The sequence below is a fragment of the Lottia gigantea genome (assembly GCF_000327385.1).
Source record: "Lottia gigantea unplaced genomic scaffold LOTGIsca_43, whole genome shotgun sequence".
Classification (NCBI taxonomy): domain Eukaryota; kingdom Metazoa; phylum Mollusca; class Gastropoda; family Lottiidae; genus Lottia; species Lottia gigantea.
Window position 1 is genome coordinate 1,653,194 of NW_008709504.1, and position 10,573 is coordinate 1,663,766.

Below are 10,573 nucleotides of genomic sequence, written 5' to 3' on the forward strand. Positions count from 1 at the left end.
TGAAGGTTTCCTTTTATCGACATTCGAACATTTTCTATGAAGAGTGCGATATATTTACGATTAACAAAATCGTTTTAATGCAGGTGTTTTTTTAGCGGATAAAAAATAAAATCGTAAAGAGGTACATAAGTGAAGTAACGCGACAAAAGATTCAGATTTGCATTTTTATCAGATTGATGCGGACTGAATTCGCTTCTTCTATTTCTACTGTATCGATTCCACAACGTTCACTGTATCGTACCCATACCTCGTCTATTAGCACCTTTACACAGTACATTATATATGTAAACCATCAATTTACTTGATAGTGGTATAACGAGCTACTTCTCAAATAATCATACATAAAAAGTGATCTTGAATTAATTACTCCGCTATTTGGTATGACTTATTGCAACAATTAAACTGAACAATGGGGGTTTAACAATAGCAATGAAATGAATTGGAGTTTTACGTCCTATATAAACAATAGAAGTATATCGTGAGAAATATCAGCAATCAATGATAATTATCATGTGAAAGAGTTTATAGATAATGACTTCTTATTAGATTGTTACGTATAGATGTGTCTTACAAGCATACTTCATTTTCGTAGGTATCAAAACATGTTTAAATAAAAGTACGTTAACATAGATTCAAGCCACGAACGTTTTTTTTTATCACCATTGATGTTTTGCCGAATATCTGCTTGCTATCTTTGGCAATATGTTCCGTGGTAAGACTATGAATGTTTGCACTGCTTCACTCCTTCTGTTTGATCTAAACTAATAACTGTAAGCGAGCAGGGACATTCTCACTCTGCCCAAACTTCTATTTTTTTTTTCATTTGTATTTTCTTTGATATTCTTTTCGGAATTTGTATCTAACAAGGAAGAAGTTTGTACATTTGACCTGGTCCTTGCCGATGGTTGCTAATAGATTATAACGTATGGTCAATCACAGATCGTTATAGCCTGGACATCTCGACCAATTTGCTTGATTTCTGTCAGTATTTCTACCCTAACCAATATTTACTCTTTAAATTACTTTACACTTTAATATGTAATAACTTGATTCATGTGGGAAAGTCGTGGAATGCGGCTTAGTGCCAGTGGCTTGTGATGCTGTCAATCCTTCTATACACATTTCTAGTTGATCTTTGTTTTCATATATATCACTGTCGTTATAAAAAAAATGGAATAGCGCTGTGAGTGACAAAGGTTTGGAAAATTTCAGAGCCAAATGAGGTTTATAAAATTGATGAACAGTTGGATAAGGAAAAAAAATTCTGTTTGTAAGAAGCTAATAAGCTAATTTAATAAAACTGAAATGAGCAATAATCATGTTACAAACATGAAGGAAAGTGTGGCCACGAGGTTTGCGCCATGTTGCAATGTATTAATTTGAGTCTTAAGTTGCAATAATCCGAGATAAATTACGACACTACTCGACAAATAAATTGATCACCCCAACTTTCTCCTATCAAGCATAATAATGGGGTTGCGAAATTCAATTAAACCTAGAAGTGAAAATATATGTTTGATAATAAATATCAAATTCATATTGAAATAAAGCAGAACTTCTGGAGAGTCTGAATAATCGCTTGTTGAACAGAACGTACTAACGACTGACAAATATACCATAAATTGCTATCAATTGCTGGTGTCAATTTTGTAAGTTGCTCGTGACTAAGGGAGCCTTTCTTGTACAAATATTCGCCCTTATATTATGAAAACAGAGAAAGTTGTTTAATCGATTATTGATTTCATGTAGCCATGTTATTTTTTGTATACAATTTATTGAAATTTCTAGACTATAGATCTTAAATTCAAATTGTGAGGTAATAAGATTAGGCTAACTGCAGACCATAACAAATCAGAATATATCGTTTTATTTTAACAAAGCTTTTACTTGAACTCGTATATCAAATTACATATCACACTGGAAATAAATATGTGAAGAAAAAATTTGTATTATAATATAGTTGACATTTGAATCTTTGTGATGCGACTCAGCATCGTAAAATGGTAGTATCCATAGTGAAGCTGCCTCTTAAAGCCAATGGATGAAGTTTCATGTCCTACTTTTATGTCCCTTTAAAAGGGATGGTGAAATAGAAAAATTTACCAGAATAGCTGCTTAATCCTTATCGTTAGCTCTGAGGGGTCACGAGCCGTTGAAATGAATCTAAGATCTAATTTTCGTTTGCAGTCCGATATTGTTATCATGTGATGTATGCTTACCAATCTTAACAGGTTAACAGTATGGCTAAGAGTATTTCATAGGTTGAATATGTAGGTTGAACATAAAAGTTTCGTTAGATCATGTATGACAAAGTGCAGTCACCCACAGAAAAGAAAAATTCAGACTTGGCCTATTCTTGATATAATATCCTCATTTCATCAAGGATTGTCCTTCTCAATTGCCCAATCTTGGCCAGATTGTCTCCGATGAAACATTTCTTTGATCATCCAGATTGTCGTCTTGAATCACCCCCAATCATCCTCTTCTTTGATCCAATTGAGCCCAGAACAATAGATTATCAGGGTGGGACGAATCGTGCGTTCTATATTTGCTTGCTATAGGGCCGTTTATCAAAGGATTGGTTTTTTTTCGCCCAAAAACAAAGAATAATCGGGTACTATCGGGGGAAAAGTCTGCTTGGTGAAATTGGGGTATCTATAAGAAAATAAAAAGAAAATTTTAATGTAATTTCCCGAATTAAAATTGTGATTGCCTTTGTAGATTCTCTCTATCTTTGCTCTATTCAAATTATTTCTCCCGACAATTAAATTGCCCAGTTTATTCTTAAATACAAACGTATTACGAACGTTTCTATACACATGGCTAATGGACAAACAAATATTTTCTTCATCATGTCATTAAAATCAGCAGGGAAAGCTGATTGCCTCTCACAGACACTATTCCTCTCCACTGAACACTGGTAATTATCTTGTGTATTTTATTTTATAACTACATCAACTCGCCTTTTGTTCCTTTCATAATAACAAAACTTCAAGCCTACGGAAACAGAATTTTATGATAGGAATTGCACCCCGACTGAACTTTACAATCGATAATTTTATTCAAGCTCACACTCAATTCTTTTTTTTATAGAAATTTATCCACTCAACTGTCAATAAGCAGGAATTTAAGGGTATTTTGTACTCTTTTTTTAATTTGGCTTTTAGAAAAAAAAGCAATCATTAAGGTCTTAAAGTTTACTTCTTTTATTTAGTTATCATAACGGTATACTACTTGTTCAAATATATAGAAATATAGATATATAAATATTGAGTTTGTCTGCAATTAGTTGAAACAGAATTTGAGAACCGGTTGTAACAAAGACGGTTAGAGCGTTTGGATCTTGACATGTCAAAGTGGGTTTTAATCTCAGTCGGCACATGAAAAACTGGTGACCTTGATTTCCTTATTAAAAGCCCCATAACATCTAATTTATCGTTCCATAAACAGTAGAGGAAGTTTTATGAACTTTGATTCATTTGGTTGAACTTTTAGTCGGTACAGCTCCGGCGAATGATAGCATGGTTGCTTAATAATAATATCTTTGTAATTGGACGAGTCTACAGTGCCTATTGAATCTGATTGATTGTAAATCCACGTCCGTTTTGATAATGGGGAACAATTAAAAAAATTCAGTTATTATGAAGATAGCTTGCCAGGCAATGTAATATACGCCCACTACACTACACCATTTCATGTGAGCGTATAAAAATGTTTTCAAATTGACAAAATTTGTGGAGGTTGCCATTTTGTTTCGGTTATAAACAACTGCGTTTGAGACGAATGATGGAAAATTGTAGTTCTTCTCAAAATAGAATCTTCGTAAGAAATACATTATGATATAAATACTTCATAAATAAAAACTACGAGCGCACTGTCATTGACATTTACAAATTTACTTTTATCAGCCTGTGAATCATAATGACATATCCTTGCAAATAAATACTAAACGGGATGGTTATCCCAGTCCAGTGCAACGAATGGAAACATCATTGAAGTATCTAGATCTTTCCCGTGCTGGTCCCAATATAATTAACTTCTCCTAATAGCCCCGTCGCACAGGACTGCGACCATTTGTAATCTTATTGCGACCAAAAAAGTTCCATAAAATTGCAAAATCTATAACAATCACACTCTGGTTACTTTATATGCGACCGTGTTGTGTTCCTAAGGCACGTTTCTAATAAAATATATAGGCTATATGCATTTCTTATTGCTTATGGCGACCTTTGACAACGCCATGAGAACGAGAAGGTCATCAGAACAGTGTTGTCTCTTGGCGGTATAAAATCGCACTACACGCTTGGCAAAGAACGTTACAACGCAATATCGTTGTATATCTCGGTGTATGAGGTCGACTTTTTTAAGTTTCTAATTTCTTAGGGACTTTTTTTCTTAAGTTTTTCTCACGTTTGACCGCGACCTAATGATTTCCGGTCGTCGTAAGATCGCAAATGATCAACGTCCGGTGTGACGGGTAGTATTTACCCGTATTTATATTAAGTACACTGTGCCAGTGACCCAAATAGGTCGTTTCGTTTCCTAGCGAAGATAAAGCTTTTTATAATTTTGTGTGGGCTGTATTCAGATGCTTACAATCCAATCAAACTATTTATTTACAAACTTACGTAGGGGTTTACTAGGAAGTAAGTAATGTAAACCCGTCATTAGCAATACAAACCTGTCACTAAGAATATAACGTAAACCTGTCCCTGTAAACCTGTCACTGGAAACGTAGTGAAACCTATCACTAGGAATGTAATTTAAACCTGTCACTAGTAATATAAACCTGTCACTACGAATGAAGTATAAACCTGTCAATAGGAATGTAATGTTACTTGTCACTAGGAGTGTAATATAAAACTGTCACTAGGAATGTAATGTAACCCTGTCACTAGAAATATAATATAAAACTGTCATTGGGAACGTAGTGAAACCCGTCAAAAAGAATGTAATATAAACCTGTCATTAGGAATATAATGTTACTTGTCACTAGAAATGTAATGTAACCCTGTCACTGGGAATGTAATATAAAACTGTCACTGGGAACGTAGTGAAAACTGTCACTAGGAATGTAATGTAAAGCTGTCACTAGGAATGTAATGTAAACCACTAGGAATGTAATATAAAACTGTCACTGGGAACGTAAAGAAACCTATCACTAGGAATGTCATGTAAAACTGTCACTGGGTAAGTAATTTCAGCATGACAATCAAATTAAACCTTTTTGCCACCTATAATTCTACAGCTTAAAATGCCCTTGCGATTGTCAAAAGCTTTTATAAAAAACTCTCTAGGATGAATTCCCATATATCTAAAAAAAAAAAAAAAAAGCAAATATTTAGATGAGACCCTTTCTTTCTTTTCTCGATGTGCACTTTATTATAATTATTTGTAAATCTCTCCAGAAGTAGGCAATTTATTATCAAATTGGTGTATTCTGAAATCCAGTCTCTACTGTGACCTAGGCCAGTGCTGTTACAGGAGAGTATATTTTATAACACCCTACACTGGGTACGCAGTGTAAACCTGTCACTGGTTAAGTAATTTCAAGGAGTACGTCTCCCTCTTCATACTTACAGACCTCGCCTAAAGATCCAGTAAAACATTATGGAACTCGTTTCATGAACAGGAAACACGAAGTGCCAGATCGTTTATTTGATGTTCTTTTTCTCAAAATTTCCAAAAAGAAGTGGAAAAATAATTGTATAAAAGTAAATGATTTATCCTTTCATGTGTATTTAAATTTCCGATTATGAAAGTTTAATTCCAATTTAAAGAGAGTATTTTGAAGTAATCTGTTAAATGATGGCCTTACATTTCATGGTTGACATTCAATTCTGCAATTATTATGACGGAAAAAATCAATGCGTGGTAGGTGAAAAGTAAGCCAAATAGTTACAAACTAATTACCAAAGTAGATTTAGTGTTGATATTTGACCAGTGTAACCAGATCATATTTCTAACTGCCATTAGTGTAACATTGCTATACATCATGTTTTAGCACATCCTCCTCATTCTAACCACACAGTCATAGGTACTGATCTTTATCATGTCAACTCAGAAACTAAAATGTGTTAAGGTAGCATGAGTCTTACTTGACCCGTGATGAGATATTTTCTTACGATTGTTTACAATTGGTTTACAATATAGTTCTAGGCAGTTCGTTTCCTACAACAGACGATATAGAGAATACATTGAAAATAAATCTTTTAATTAGTACAATGTAATTTGTCCTTGTTCCAAATGAGCCACCCGAAGTTTTGCTAAATTTTGCTCCATTTTTGCACGATTATAGCCAAGATTCCATATATGCGGATGCGGCAATGGACCATGCATATCCGTCATGACTCATGAGTCATAAATAATTCCATATGTGCGGAAAACGTATATGTTATCTTTCCTTTGCAGCACAGACTTCCAGGCAGATAGATGCTTTAGTGTATAAATTATGATGGAGCAAGATGAAGTTTTGAATGCTAGGGTTGCTGTGGAATTGTTGAAAATGAAGGGAGGAAAACATCCTATTTTTACGACGAGAACATGGAACATACCATCACATGGTCAGCGATCTGTTATCGTACAGATGAGGGTGTTTTTCTCCAATACCTTTGTTGTCAAAATATGGTTGGAAATCTATGTGCGGAAAAGCGTCCGGATCCGTCAAAAATTTCTACACGCGAATTTTTTATCACGGATGACGGAGACCATAAGTAACGGATACCGTTTCCGCGTGTAAAGCAATCTGTCTTTCATTAACAAGCCATTCTGATTTTTTACGCAGGCCGTATCCCATATGTAGGATCCGCATGTCGCGTATATCGATTCTGAGCTTTACATGATGGAGCTGTGAATTTCTTTAATGTTAATGCAACTGAAGTTGATTTTCATGTTTATTTAGCATGCCAACACATATTTTTATCATATTTGTTTAAGATTTTCGTGACTGTGAACTGTAGTCCTCAACACTGGCACAGCTCTGAACAAGAAGATACAAGTGCGGGTTATCAACGTGTGGAAGGCCAAAGCAGTCCAATATTAAGACGTCTTCATCCTTTATTTTTACTCCTTCACTTATTATTTTTAACAAAATTGACACATGTAACCAATTTTAAGATAAAGATTATTGAACTTAGAACATGAGCATTCAATGGAGCTTTACAAACACAAATATTTCTACAGTATAGTCAATGTCTATACACAGATGTTTTAGGTAAAGGTTCTTCTAAAAAGATGTGTCTTTAACTTTCTCTTAAAAGAGTCAACAGATTTACAGGTTTTAACTGTTGAGGTAACTTGTTCTATAACCTGCTACACTGAATGATCTATCCGCAAATGTTTTATATTTTTTTGTTTGTACACGAAGATTAAGACATATAGAGGATCGTGTACAATACAGATTAAAGAGTTAAGAGATCCGATAGATATTTTGGAGCCAAAATATTTAAACATTTGTAACCAACAACTAATAGTCCAAACTGATATTAAGTAAATATCTGACTAGCAACAGAAAGCGACTGTTCATTATTCTCATTTGTGATGTTTCTTTTTAGAGGACTGCCTCTTTTAAATCTTTGTTCATTAATTACCTTAAAATTTTAAAACAAGCTTGTCATTTTCATTTACGTTTCTTGTCAAACCAATCTCATTTCTTTCCACCTTTCTCTCACTTATTAGAATTTGTCAAACCACAAAAAAAAATCGAATCCATGTGAACTTGTTATGAAATACTTCAACAAATACGTCAAATTATCAATTTATGACGGACAAGCCATCAAGCCACTTAGTAAAATTACTTAATAAAATCAGTAACATCAAACTCTGTTTTGCCTTGTCATAACTAAAATGATTTACTTTGTAATTCTTAAGGAACTTTCAAACAAGATATTCGCTCATAAACTAACGGTATTGATTGTTTAAGTTAGCCGAGATCAGTACCTAAAGAGACATAAATTTTCTACAAATTATCACTATACATTTGACTGTATATGTTGAGATCATTATTTGATTAAAGTACATTAGAAAACATGTCAGAGTGAAGATATTGAAGATTATTTACGGAAGTAATTTATACTGATATAGTGTTGATAAATAATCCTAGAAAGGTGATTAATAGGGCCATTTCACCAAGGATTGTATTCATCCTGAGAGCACCCGATCTTTATTTTACCCAAATCGAGCGCTACCTTATACCTTTGTATAAGGCCTTTGTTCTTCGATTGTCGGGTACCGGGAAAGTAATCGGCTACTGTATTTAAGGATGTTAAACACAACGGCCGATCAATCTGTTCAATACAGATTATAAATGCGAATAATAGTGACATAAAGGCATGCACAAAATCTGTATTTAAGAAAAAAATTGCAAATCGATATTCACTTAAATTTATTCGTAATTAAACCTTTATTGATACATGTGCTGATTTGTGATTCCATTTTTTCTGTTTTCGTGAATTCAAGAAATATGATAGCTTTGTTATCAACAAGAGTAACAAATGTTCTTTTGGTGTCATTCTGAACAGTGGGGATTATATTTCAGAAGCAAGGAATCAGCTAACAAGTCGTTTGCTAGAAAGACATTTCCGCTTATTTGAAGTATTTCAAACAGAAAAAAACATAAATAGTGAGCTTCAAGAAAAAGTCCAAAATATATATAAAGGTAATGCTGTTCATTTATGAAGCAAAAGGGAAAATGTCAAGCTGGAAAGTTAAAATTTGAATGCGAGACACTGTAGAATTGAGGCTGGAATAGGCTGTGTTTTAAAAAACTAGGCAAAGAAGCCAAAGAAGCTAAAATAGTACAACGAAAAATACAAAGACTTAGAATGTGAGTTGGAATAAGTTGGAACTCTCAGTTTAAATTCCAGATAGCAAGTATTTTGCAGTAAATGCGCCATACTGAAAGTACGGATGAAACAAAGAGGACAGAAGACTTGAAAATGTAAACTTGAAATCAGACTTTTTTCTTTAAAAAAAAAAAAGGAAATTGCTACGGTACAATTGCGATAAAAATACACACCCTTTCCTTTACTTCAACATAATTGAAATGCTCCGATCAACTAAAAAAATCTCCAGCGATCAGTTCAAGTTATACATTTTCATTCCGATCAGGTTTACATTTCCCACTGATTTCGACGTTAAGACAATCTTCATACTTATCGTTATGCCAGATTTTGACTTCGGAAGGTGAAATATTGGCTACTATCCGAACAGATCACATTTTGCATGATGGGTAACCTGACTTTATGAGCATGGTTGTAAAAAACACTTTTCTGCCTCTATCTTTGCCAATAGCTGTGATATATGGCATTTAAAAGACACTTTTCTGTCCTTATCTTTGCTATTAGCTGTGATATATGGCTTTTAAAAGACACTTTCTGCCTTTATCTTTGCTACTGGCTGTGATATATGGCTATTAAAAGACACTTTCTGCCTCTATCTTTGCTAATAGCTGTGATATATGGCTTTTAAAGACACTTATCTGTCCTTATCTTTGCTATTAGCTGAGATACATGGCTTTTAAAAAGACACTTTCTGGCGCTATCTTTGCTAATAGCTGTGATATATGGCTTTTAAAAGACACTTTCTGCCTCTATCTTTGCTAATAGCTGTGATATATGGCTTTTAAAGACAATTATCTGTCCTTATCTTTGCTATTAGCTGTGATATATGGCTTTTAAAAGACACTTTCTGGCTCTATCTTTGCTAATCGCTGTGATATATGACTTTTAAACGACACTTTTCTGCCTTTATCTTTGCTACTGGCTATGATATATGGCTTTAAAAAGACACTTTTTTCTGCCTTTATCTTTGCTACTAGCTGTGATATATGACTTTTACAAGACACTTTTCTGTCTTTATCTTTGCTACTGGCTGTGATATATGGGTTTTAAAAGACACTTTTCTGCCCTTATCTTTGCTACTAGCTGTGATATATGGCTTTTAAAAGACACTTTTATGCATTTATCTTTGCTACAAGCTGTGATATGTGGCTTTTAGAAAAAATTTTCGGCCTGTACCTCTGCTACTAACGTTCTAGAATCGGTGGGTTATACGCTACGGGCGCAGAAATTGAACAAGGCCGGATGCAACATTCACTATAATGCAGGCAAAGCCTCTTTTGTTCAATACCACCAGCAATCGACTAAAATAGTCTACGCCTGTTGTGAGACTATTCAAGAGAAATTCACCCATGTCTATAAACAAAAGATGATTGTTACATATTCAAAACACTAGAACTTAAATGACAACCATGTTCATTGCAAACTAAAGCCAATTAGTGTAATAACAAACTAACCTCTCGCGAATTGGGCAAATTAATATTTTAAGAAAAGAAGAAAAATACTAAACAGTTCCAGACCGCTTACTCCAATTTCTCAATTAACAATTTGTTTACCCCATGCCTGCCTGCCTGTCAAACCTGTCCTTCCCCGCATTTTATATAAAAATTCACAAGTCAATAGTCGAAAATAACATACTCTGCTAAAAAGTATGAGACGCTTAAAAACTCTGATTGATTAATTAAGTGAAATGCGCAAAGAAAGTTTGGAGATTGCAAGGCTGGTACTAATGACAC